The sequence below is a fragment of the Chelonoidis abingdonii genome, chromosome 1 (genome assembly GCF_003597395.2).
Source record: "Chelonoidis abingdonii isolate Lonesome George chromosome 1, CheloAbing_2.0, whole genome shotgun sequence".
Lineage (NCBI taxonomy): Eukaryota > Metazoa > Chordata > Testudines > Testudinidae > Chelonoidis > Chelonoidis abingdonii.
Window position 1 is genome coordinate 60,752,260 of NC_133769.1, and position 12,559 is coordinate 60,764,818.

Genomic DNA, 12,559 nt, shown 5'->3' on the forward strand with positions numbered 1-12,559 from the left:
TGAGAAGGAGAGATGGCGGTAAGCTTCTTTTTGGTTCACTGGTCCTGCAGCTGGCCAGCAGCTGAAACAGCCCCTGCTGTAATTTAGCCTGAGCTAAAATAGAAAATTAGGTCACTTTAACTATGTCAGTCAGAGGTGTGAAAAATCCACAATCCTGAGTGACTTAGTTAAATCAGCTGAAATCCCCAGTGAAGATTTTTTCCATCAACCTAGCTACCGCTTCTTGGGAAGGTAGATTATCTATGCTGACAGGAGAACCCCTCCTGTTGGTGTGTCTACACTGAAGTGGTACAGCAGTGCAGTTGTCTGCTGTAGCATTTTAAATGTAGATACTCTTAGAATAGGCAAAGTTAAATTGGAGCACTGTACAAAAGGAGGATGGACAGGTGGCATAGATCCCTCTGTCAGCTTTATGCTGCCCAAGGATTCCTCTACATCAAGGATATGCTTAACTGTCCTTGCAGCCTGCAGAGCAGCTTTCAAGTTGTTTTGTGCTGCTTGATGTTCATAAGAATCCATTTCTGTCTATAACAAACAGATGATTTAATTGCAAGAGATATATAATTCTTTGTTATGCCTGTGAAGCCATTTCCTCAGCATCTGGTACTTTTCCGATTATCTATACACAACACTGGAGAATTACTAGGAGCATTAGCTTTAGCATAAAAATACTACTGGGAACCACTGTATATCTCGATCTACAAAAGTCTTGGTGCTCTGCAAAAGCCAGCTCCATCAGTGAACATATAATTTTCTTACATCATAGTAAATTACAAGCTTTGGTTATAGTTTCAAAAAATGTGTTCTATAAATGTCCTGACATCTGTATTCTGCTGCTTTTACTGTGGTCCATGTGCAAGTCATTAATCTGATCTGACATGGAAAAAAATCTCTGCATCCTCTCTATAAGTTTCTTTGTTATTGTAACACTTTGCAGTATTTTAGCTCCTGGCAGCATCATATTCCTTTCTAATTGCTTTAGATAAAACAACTTTGTGCTATTTAACATGCTTGGCTCTCTCAGATGATGTTATAGATGCCCTATTCTTCTCATTTATGTGGTAAATTGAACAGCTAGGAACATATATGGCCAACAGACTCTTTGCTCTTGACCTGGTTTGAGATCTTGGTAGCACAGAAGTCTGTTCCTACTGAGAAATGGAGATTTCTTCTTCGAGTGGTTGTTCACTTCCATTCAAAGTAGGTGTGTGAGCACCACATGCACACCAGCTGGAAGATTTTCCCCTAGCAGCGTCCATAGGGTCGGCCCGGGCGCCCCCTGGCGTGGCGCTACCATAGCGCCCTATAAAGGGGCCCATCGACCCCCCACCCCCTCAGTTCCTTCTTACTGCTGGTGACGGCTAGCTGGAACTTCTCTTGTGTAGCATTTTGGCAGTGTCCTATCCTTACCATTGAGTCCGTTTATACAGTTATTTTATAGTTAGATAGATCTCTGTATATAGTTTTCATAGTTGGGGGTTCCCCCCCCCCGAGTCTTCGTCACTCGCTGGGGCATGCCTGTGTCCCCCAGGTTCAAACTCTGTGAGAACTGTGGGAAAGTCATGCCCAAGAGTGACCCGCACTCTGTGTGTTTGAGGTGCCTCGGAGAGAGCCACCAAAAGGACTGCTGCTCTATCTGTAGAGGCTTCCGCCCGTGAACTCTTAAGGACAGGGCTCAAAGACTTAGAATCCTCCTGATGGAGGAGGCCCTACGACCACCCTCAGACTCAGAACCGGCAGAGGCGGGGCCCAGCACGTCGTCCTTGGTGCGGAGTGCCCCGGCACTGGGACTTAGGGCCCAGCACAAGTGGTCGAAAACCCGGCACCGGACGGAGTCGGGTCATAGGAAGTCGGCCTCACTGTGGCACTGCTCACCTTCGCCAGTGCCCGCCAAGAGAAGGAAGCCAGTGACGGATCAGTCACCCCACCAGGATCCAAGGCCGACGCCGTACGCAGGTGTAAGCGGACAGGCTGGGCTGCAGCCCTTGGTGGTTCCGTCGACTCCCGCACTGCAGAGAGGGTGGTTGAGTCCGGACCAGCCTAATTCCCTGGACCTCAGCAGAGACATACGCTCCCCATTGACGCTGGAGGCATTCGAGGCGGCCGCAGGCCTAATGGGTCTCCTCCCCGCATCGTAGGGAGTTGCCTACTGTGGCCCGTGGCCCGTGCACCAGTGCAATCTAGAGGCAAGCCAGCCATGCTGTCGCCTCCCTCCCCGCACCGTACTGTGAAGGCGGCACAGGACCAGATGAGAGGCTCTCTGCTGCCTCGGCACCGCTCTCCTTTGGCACCGGGTGCCGCTCCCCCCAGGTCCTCATACTCAGAGACCTCAGACTCAGAGGCAGACTCCTATTGCTCCAGCCGGTCGCAGAGCAGGAGATCGGTGTCTGGGGTGAGCCACCAACATTACTCGCAGTGGCAGCAACAATGGCAGCTGCCCTCGCAGTGGCCGTTCTGGACTTCCTGGGGCTACCATCAGTCGGTAGGCCAAGCGTGTGGCCCTTGGTCACGGTTGGCTTCGGTGTCCTCAACGTCTGTGGCCCCGGTGCAGCTGCCTCCCCCACCGTCGCCGGGCAAGGGTGTGCCATTGTCAAGTTCAGCACCCCTAACCGGGCAGCGGCACCGGCAACGGCTTTTGTTCGGGCTCCGCCAGCACCGCATGATACGCCAAGTCGCTCACTGGCGACCCCGATACCGGCCGCGGTGCCGCATTTAGACTCGGAACCGGCACCGCAACCTCAATACCGTGTGCTGCAGGACCCGAGGGGCCGCATGCACCGGAGAAGGGCCGCTCCATGTAATCTCCTCGTCCTCCTCCCCGGACAAGGCGGTCTCGGGCACACTGCGGCACCGGCCCTAGAGGACACTTGAAATCCTCCAACAATTGCTTTGGCGAGCAGCTCAAAGCCTCGCAATCCAAGCGGAGGAGATTGAGGTGGACGCGGACCCTGTAGTGGACATTCTGGCCCCCTCAGGGCCATCCAGGGTGGTCCTCCCACTGATAAAGACTATAGCTGATACGTCCCACACCCTATGGCAAACACCAGCCTCATTAGCCCCTACCGCCAAGAGGACGGAGCAGCGCTACTTCGTCCCCTCTCAAGGGCATGAACACCTGTACACCCACCCTTCCCCGGACTCCCTGGTAGTAGATGCGGCTAACCAGCAGGAGCATCAAGGGTTTCAGGGGTCAACACCAAAGAGCAGGGACGCAAAAAGACTTGAGCTCTTTGGTAGAAAGGTGTACTCCACGGGGGGACTCCCACTCCACATTGCCAATCAACAGGCTATAGTTAGCCGATGTGGCCACAACATGTGTTTGGCCACGTCGAAGTTTGCGGAACTCCCTTTCCCAGGATTTGAGATCAGAGTTTTCGGCCCTACTGGAGGAGGGCAAACTGATCTCTCGAGCCTCTCTCCAGGCCACCTTAGATGCGGCGGACTTGGCCTGGCGCACCCTGGCAACAGGCCTGGTCATGCGGCGGGGGCCTGCCCTATGAGGTCCAGCAGACGATTCAAGATCTCCCCTTCGAAGGGAAGACGCTGTTTTCGGAGAAAACGGACAAACGTCTCCATAGCTTAAAGGACTCGAGGGCCATGCTTCGCTTGCTGGGCTTGCATACCCCCGCGACCCAGCGCAGACAATTTAGGCTGCAGGTGGCCACTTGTCCATACCAGCCACAGACTCGCCAGGAGCTGAGGTGCAGGCGGGGCAGAAATGGCAGGAGGCGTCACCAGCGCCACCCCTCTGGCCAGACGTCTGGCCAATCGAGACCACCATCTGGGCCTAGACCCCCTATTTGATGGTATGGTTGAGGGCGACCTACAAATCGATACTCTGGATCCTTCCACCCCTACCTTTTGGGTCACGTCTGTCCCACTTCTACCGTGCCTGGTCCCGAATTACGTTGGACAAATGGGTGCTCCACACGGTAGAGACGGGATATTCTATCCAGTTCTCCTCCCTTCCGCCCCACCAACCTCCCTCCCTGTCCCTCTTCAGGGACCCTTCTCATGAGCAACTTCTAATTCAAGAAGTGAAGTCCCTCACGGAGGCAAGGGCGGTTGAGGAAGTCCCACGGGAGCTCAGGGGCAAAGGCTTCTACTCCTGGTATTTTCTCATACAGAAGGCAAAAGGGGGCGTGAGACCCATCCTAGACTTGCGGTGGCTGAACAAGTTTGTGAGGAAACTCAAGTTCCGCATGGTCTCCCAGTCCTCGATCATTCCCTCCCTGGATCCAGGAGATTCATATGCCGCCCTCGACTTAAAGGACGCCTATTTCCACATTGTCATAATTCCACGGCACCGTTGGTACCTCAGGTTTGTCGTGGCCAACGTCCATCTGCAGTTCACGGTGCTCCCGTTCGGCCTGTCAGCTGCTCCCAGGGTCTTCACGAAGTGCATGGCGGTCGTGGCGGCCTTCCTGCGCAGGCGGGGCATCCAAGTATTCCCCTACCTGGACGACTGGCTCATAAAGGGCTGCTTCAAGGAGCAGATGGAGACCCAAGTGTGCTTCATCAAGCGGACCTTTCTCAATCTTGGCCTCCTCTTGAACGAAGCCAAATCCACCCTGTCTCCGACGCAACAAATAGAATTCACAGGAGCGGTTCTGGACTTCACACATGCCAAAGCGTCTCTGCCAGAGTTCAGGTTCCGTGCAATTTCCAAGCTCATCCTCGGACTGCACTGTGCCTGTCACCATGGTGCAAGTTTGCCTCTGGCTGCTGAGCCACATGGCAGCATGCACCTATGTGGTGGTCCATGCCAGACTCCGGCTTCGCCCGCTGCAGTCCTGGTTGACGACAGTTTATCGCCCAGCCAGGGACCCCCTGGACTCAGTAGTGTCCATTCCCCTCTTGGTGCTGAGCTCACTACGGTGGTGGCTCGACCCGTGGGAAGTCTGCATGGGTGTCCCCTTTGCTGCCCCACAGCCCTCCCTCTCCCTGGTGACAGACGCCTCGGATCGAGGTTGGGGAGCTCACCTGGGACGCCTCAGGACGCAGGACTTGTGGTCGCCGGAGGACCTCGAGTTGCATATCAATGTCAGGGAGCTGAGAGCGGTCTGCCTGGTGTGTTTGACCTTCCGGTCTCACCTGGCCGGCAGGTGTGTTTCAGTCCTTTCGGACAACACAGCGACAGTCTTTTATGTCAACAAACAGGGGGGCGCATGCTCCTCTCCTCTCTGCAGGGAAGCCCTCGTGCTGTGGGATTTCTACGTTCACAGTGCCACTCACCTGATGGCGTTCTATCTTCCGGTGGAGCAGAACAGTTTGGCGGACACCCTCAGCCACTTGTTCCAGGGTCACGAGTGGTCCCTCCGATGGGATGTGGTGCGCTCAATTTTCCAGCTCTGGGGCTTTCCCCAGTTAGACTTGTTTGCTTCAAGGGAAAACAGGAAGTGCTGATGGTTTTGCTCCCTCCTGGGCCGCACTCGGGGGTCTCTGTTGGATGCCTTCCTTCAGCCATAGGAGGACGGTCTGCTCTATGCCTTCCCTCCGTTCCCCCTGATATACAGGGTGCTTTTAAAGGTTCGCAGGGATCACGCCAGGGTAATCCCGATAGCTCCGGCATGGCCGCGCCAGCATTGGTACACGTCACTCCTGCACATGTCCGTTCAGGCGCCCCTGACGCTGCCCCTCCTCCCGGACCTGATCATGCAGGACTGGGGCTCCCTCCACCATCCGAACCTCGAGTCCCTTCACCTCAAAGCCTGGATGCTCCATGGCTGAACCTAGTGGAGTTGCAGTGCTCCCAGTAGGTCAGGCAGGTGCTGCTGGGTAGCAGGAAGCCGTCAACTAGGGCCACCTATCTGGCTAAATGGAAGCGCTTCTCCATATGATCAGGTCAGCGGGGTCTCGACCCGCTGGGGGTACCAATTCCAGCTGTCCTTGACTATTTGCTTCACCTAAGACAACTGGGCCTCTCCCTTTCCTCCATTCGCATTCACTTGGTGGCCATATCCGCTTTTCATCCGGGAGAGGGGGGTGCCTCGGTGTTTGCAAACCTGCTGGTCGGGTGTTTCCTCAAGGGTATGGACAGGATCTTCCCACATGTGCATCAGCCGACCCCTGGTTGGGACTTGAATCTGGTCCTCTCCGTCCTCTCGGGGCCTCTCTTCAAGCCTCTGGCTTCGTGCTCCCTGCTGTACCTGTCGTACAAGACCGGGCGATAACCTCAGCCCGATGGGTGTTGGAGCCTCGAGTGTTAACATCTGAGCCTCTGTACACAGTCTTCTGCAAGGACAAGGTCTAACTGAGACCTCATCCGGCTTTCCTACCCAAGGTCATTTCACAGTTCCACATGGGCCAAGATATCTTTCTCCCGGTGTTTTATCCGAAACCACAAGCCTCCAGCAAAGAGCGGAGGCTACACTCCCTGGATGTCCACAGGGCCTTGGCCTTTTTCATAGAGCGTACCAAGCCGTTCAGATGCTCAGCCCAGCTCTTCATCGCAGTGGCAGAAAGAATGAAGGGGCTCCCGGTCTCCTCTCAGTGAATCTCTTCGTGGATCGGAACTTGCATCCAGGAATGCTACCGTATAGCTAAGACTCCTGTCCCTCTGGTCACGGCCCACTCCACTAGGGCGCAGGCCTCCTCTGCTGCGTTCTTGGATCAGGTTCCGACTCGGGAGATTTGTAGAGCGGCCATGTGGTCCTCCATCCACACGTTCTCATCTCACTATGCTATCACGCACCAGGCTAGGCATGATGCAGCCTTTGGTCGCGCAGTACTCCAGTCAGCAGTGATCTCCGACCCCACCTCCTAAGGTTAGGCCTGTGAGTCACCTACTTTGAATGGACATGAACAACCACTCGAAGAAGAAAAAACAGTTACCCACCTTTTAATAACTGTTGTTCTTCGAGATGTGTTGTTCATGTCCATTCCAACACCCACCCTCCTGCCTCTCTGTCGGAGTGCCGGCAAGAAGGAACTAAGGGGGTGGGGGGTTGGCGGGCCCCTTTATATGGTGCCGTGATGGCACCACTCCAGGGGGCGCCCAGGCCAACCCTACGGACGCTGCTAGGGGAAAATCTTCCAGCTGGCGTGCACGTGGCACGCGCACACTTACTTTGAATGGACATGAACAACACATCTCGAAGAACAACAGTTACTAAAAGATGGGTAACCATTTTTTCCTACGTGTGTCATTCTACTAATCATTCATGGAAAATAAGAGCTATAGACATACATATGAAAGGCCTCCATGGAGTTACTCTGTGACATCAGTGTAACTGAGAGCAGCATTTGGCTCTGCAAACAGTTGTACTTACATTTTTCTTCAGCTACCATTGTATCAGACATAATCAGAATGGTGAGAGCGAGCTAAGGATCCCTTAGATGAGCATACACAAAATACACTTCTGTTAATTTACTATTACCAAACTTGCATGTGCTATTTAAATGGCATCAGTTGCATATGTTGAGATTCCCAGTGTGCTGTATAGGAATAATGCGGTTAGTGGTCATTCTCCCACTTTTCCGGGGAGGTGCTTAGCAAGGGTCATGAAACTGCTGATTTTCATTGGAGGGGGAGCACATGACCCACAACACAGTAATGTATTGACACCGTATAGAGGTATTGGATTTTGTCAGCCAAGGTCTTTGGTAGCTTTCTGTGTCCTCCTTGCTAATAGTGAACCAAAGTGAGATTTGTTTCTATAGAAACAAGAGGGGAAATGCTGAGATAGAGTGTCAGAGGCCCACAAAGGCTTTTACAATCTTTCATTTGGTTCTTTTACTAACATCTCAATATTGGAAGAATAACTGCTACCAACACTTGTGAGCGGAGTATTTTAAATCTGGCTTCTATTAACACAAATCCTGTGGTCAAAGTGAGGATTGGAGAAGGCTCCACCAGCAGCATAAATGGGCCTGTTCCACTGCATGGGGATGGAGAGAAGGGCAGGCTGTAGAGTGTCGTAAGGAATCCACATCCTGTGTGTCATGGCGCTGTGAACTGAGAGGCTTGAAGTGGAGATGATCCTCCTGGCGCAACCCTCTGTCCCCTCTCCCACTGGAAGAGGGCAGGGAGACAGCCGCTATGAAGACTACTGCAGCCTGATGACGTGTGTCCACCTGCACCCGCCTCCCTGCTCAAAGCCAATTGAACAGGGGAGAGGGCTGAGTTCATCATGTTTAGTCCAGAGAAGCAGTTACACAGTAGCTAGAGGAATTCTATTTAATTAGAGATTTACTTACAAAGAAGCTGTGAACTTCTGAAGGAACAGCAGCTGCAGATGTGGGGATGTATTCTCCCCCAGGTACATCTGTACAATCCCACTGACTTTATGGGGTTAAACATGTGACTTCAGTGGGGCTGAACAGAGGGAACAATGTAGTTCATGTTTTTCACACCTTACATGTCACTTTCTGTACAGGCTAGTAAAATATTTAATGAGCTAGGAAAACAGGCCAAGATTTTCAAAAGCAACCAGTGACTTTGGGTACCTCAGTTTTTGGGTGGCTAACTTGAGACACCCATAGGGGTCTGATTTTTCAGAGGCTTTTTCTGAAAATCAAGTCTCACTGTACGTTTCAAATCAGGAACCCAAACGCTGAGGCAGCCAAAATCACTGGTCACTTCTGAAAATCTTGGCCAAAGCTTGCACATAAAATTGAAAAAATAAATTACAACTTTAGAGCTTGGTTCTGTGTTTCTTACACAAGCAAAACTTCCATTGACTGTGAGGCACCTGAGAAAAAGACGCAGACTTACTGGACTGGACCCAGGGCTGTCCCTAGCCATTTTGGTGCCCTATACATCCCTCCCACATGGGTGCTGTGTGCGGCTGGCCCCAGGCCTCCACATAATTGGGGGGGACTGGCCCCAGGGCTCCATGTGGGGAGATGGCTTGGGAGGCAGGGAGGAACCACTCCCCAGCATGAGCAGGCAGAGCAGAGTGGGTTTGGCCAGGTTGCTCCACTTCCTGGTGAGTGCAGGGCAGGCCTGACCCCGCACTCATGGGGCGGCGGGAAGTGGAGTGACCCAGCCCCAACCTGTTCCACTCCTCTGGCTCCCAGCCACGCCGCTGGTGAGTGCTGGGGTGCAGTTCCCCGCCTGCTCAGCCTTGGGGTATGGAGGGCAGTCCTCAGGAGAGTGGGGGAGGGGCTGGGTCAGGGGAGGGGCTGGGGCCATAGGGAAGGGGCGAAGCAGGGGCTGGAGCAGCTGCATACTTTGCGTATGGGTAGGGACAGCCCTGACTGGACCACGTGGAAGCTGACCCCAATAATCAGTGTACGCAGAGAGCTATTCGCACAGAATATAGTGTGTACAGGGTATGGGTCTTCTGAGATTATGTATGAAGCTATTTACTTGTGTCTTAGCCAGATGCAGCCACAAATTTCTTGAACGGTTAAAAATAAATTGCTCCTGCTGCTATGATTCTGAGTGGTGTGTTCACACAGTTCCATTCTGGCTTGGAATTACAGTGTATTTACTTCAAGGTGCTCCTCTTGAACTGTATTAAAACCTGTTTGAGTTCTGTCTGCTCACACCTTCCACACTACAGCTTGGTTGAGCTCTCATGCTAGCCTCCTTGCCTGGCAGTACCTTCTGTCACTGCTTTGGCATGCTGTCTCACAGGTGATTATTTACTTGACGGCCGTTTCTATGGTGCTGCAAACTATAAAGTTGTTTTCTGTGAGGGGGAAGGGAAGGGAGGCCTCATTAATTTTGCTGCAGTTCAGTGTCAGTTCCTGCAACAAAACTGGCAAGCTTGTGGGACGTTTTATCTGAAGATTTTGCTGTTTCTGTGGCATTTGTAAGAGGCACCTATAAAATGAACAATTGGTTGCAGTATTCCTAAGAACCTGGAAACATTCTACCTGTGTGTTATTTAGGAAATACAGAATGGTGTGCTATAAAGGTTCTTTCAGCATGAATTTGAGCTGGATGCATTATTCATCAGTGGCAAAACCACAAATGAGTTATATAGGTCATGCCAATGAGTCCCAGTGGACCCTTCATGCCAGACCACACCATTGGGACTATTCTCTGTATCCCTCCACCAATAAAGCTAGTACCAAGCCTTAGTACCATGGCCAAAATTTTCTAAAGTTTTAGTGGGTGAATGTAGCAAGCCATTCTGGTAAAATGGCAGCTTTGAGACACATTTCCAGAAAGGGTCTGTTAGCTGAACACAAGTCCCCTGCATGTGAGAGAGGAGATCAGATGGGTAGGGGCAAGTGTAGCCTGGAGCACTCAAGACGGATTTTCAGAAGGGCACAAAACCTGTCCATACACCTGACCTGGTGCTGCTCTAGTCATGACGGGGCCATGACTAACTCACCAGACTGAAGTTAACATGCACCAGCAAGTCACTGTCCAAGATGGATGATGGACGCTAGGGGAACACACTCCTAAATGAAGAGTCAAGAGAGAGTTGGAAACAGATAGGTAGGTAGCTAGCATTTTCCTACTGGGCTTGGGATATAGAGTTGAGCAGAGGAAAGTGGCAGGGCATAATCCAGGAGTGAGGGGGTTCTTGGGGCTATATAATCTAGGAATGTTCTGTTTCTGCAGTATGAGACTTTCCAGTTTTATTTTCTAATGAAGTGAAGATGTCGTGTGTGGTCATGGTTACGGTGGTCCTTCTGGTAGCAAGGGCCAATAGCCAGCAGGTCTTGGAAAATCAGTTCAGTGTTCTTAAGTGGACTTTGATCAATAAGGAACCAAGTCAGGCCTGTAAAGCTGCCTTGCTCAGTGGACTGGACTGCACAGTGGCCTTCCTCAGGAGTAGCTCTTACTCCTGCCTATTCCAATTTATTTCTTTGCCATCTTATCTAAATCTAACTCAAGCAACACATTTTTTCTAAGCATTCTGGTAATCCCCTATTTTTTAAGCAATAAATCCTGATGAGCAAATACCTTGGCAAAGTCAAGGACCATTAAACCAGTAAGAAGACTGCTGTTCCTAGCCAAAGCTATGGCATTTATAAATTTATTATTTTCTCTAAGCTGAAACAGAAAGATAAGGTGTTTGATTTTAATACTTATGATGAATGTCAGACTAAAAGCTGCTATTTAACAATTCTGTAACTCATGATGCACACCCTCCAGGGGGCTCTGCTTTTGCCACAAAGCCCTCTAGCACAAATCCCATGGTCTGAGCGGGGACTGCTGGCAGCTTTGAATTATGCAGCACAACTGATGCTGCTCCACTGCGTGGTAACGGGGGAGAGGACAGGTTATAGGACAACAAGGAGTCAAAATCCTGTGTCATGGAGCCGTGCTTGGAAGTCCTTATCACTCATCCTTATTGCTCCCAACCCCCAGTACTTCTTATAAGCTCTCTTGCAGTGGTCTTAACATATGCTACAGCCTGAGGAGCAAGAGGGAATATCTTCCTGCCCTGGGCTCTCCAAATGAGGAAAGAAAGGGGATGGGAGAGAGATGGAGAGAAAATTGCTTCTCTGTTTAAGTTTTCAGTTTCACCAATTCACACTCCCCTACCCAGTAATGTATGGAGCAAAGATGGTAATTGAGAATGCCCACTGAAAGTGGAAATGGTGCAGTTCTGCCAAACGAGGGGGGCTGGGTTAGCAGACACTGAATAGAGGCATGCATGTTGCATGGAGCCCTGCTCCATGAGGGCTCCCTAGGCTAATGTGCATGGAGAGGGATTGGAGGCATGGCAGAAGTTGGTCAAGGATCTTTTTGATGCATGGCTCCTCTGGCCCCTTTCCCTCCTTCCTGAGGTGGATGAGTGGGTGCTAGAAAAAGATTCTTTTTATTTTAAACCCCCTCACATAGTTCCCTTCCATTCAGTTGAGTTATTCAGGGAGAAGATTTTAGACTGAAGGTAGGATTGTAGCCACCAATTCATTCCACAAGCACTGTTCACCATGACCAGAGCTATAGTTATACTAGTGACTTAAAGGTGAAAAAGAATTTTTTCCCAAAGCACCTAGGTGTCAATGGAAGTCCGTGAGATTCAGTTGACTTTGAAAATGTTATCCAATCCCACTTATCAATTCCCTGAGAGTCTAGTACAACTGGTACCCAGGGCTGCAAGCCTTGAGTTCAATGGGATTACTTGCATAAGTACTACTCCACATGAGTAAGAGCTGGTAGCTCATGCTGTTTAAGAGATTGTAACAAACATATTTGTCCCCTTGAAAGAATGAACGTAACATTCTCATGATTTTAGATCACATTTTTAATGTTTAAAAACTATATTGTCAACAGATTACAGAACTTATTACTCTTTTATTTATTTACACACAAACTGGGAAACACTGTAATCTATTTGCTTATGTTTAACATGAACAGCACAAAGTATAGTGACATTAGCAGGAGCAAAAGATCACCCATGAGTCATGACACATTTGCAAACCCCATTGGAAATTACCTGGCATCAAGTGTACATCACACTGTAATGTTTGTACTGCAGCTGGGTGAACCTTAACTTACATAGAGACTCTAGAAAATGGATTTAGTATAAACAATCTGAAGTCCAAGTCTTATGAAAAAATACCTTTTACAGTCTGTATCTTGGCTGAAACACAGTATACATGTAGCAGTTTGAAAAGCTCTGTAAAAGCAACTAATACATTTTCC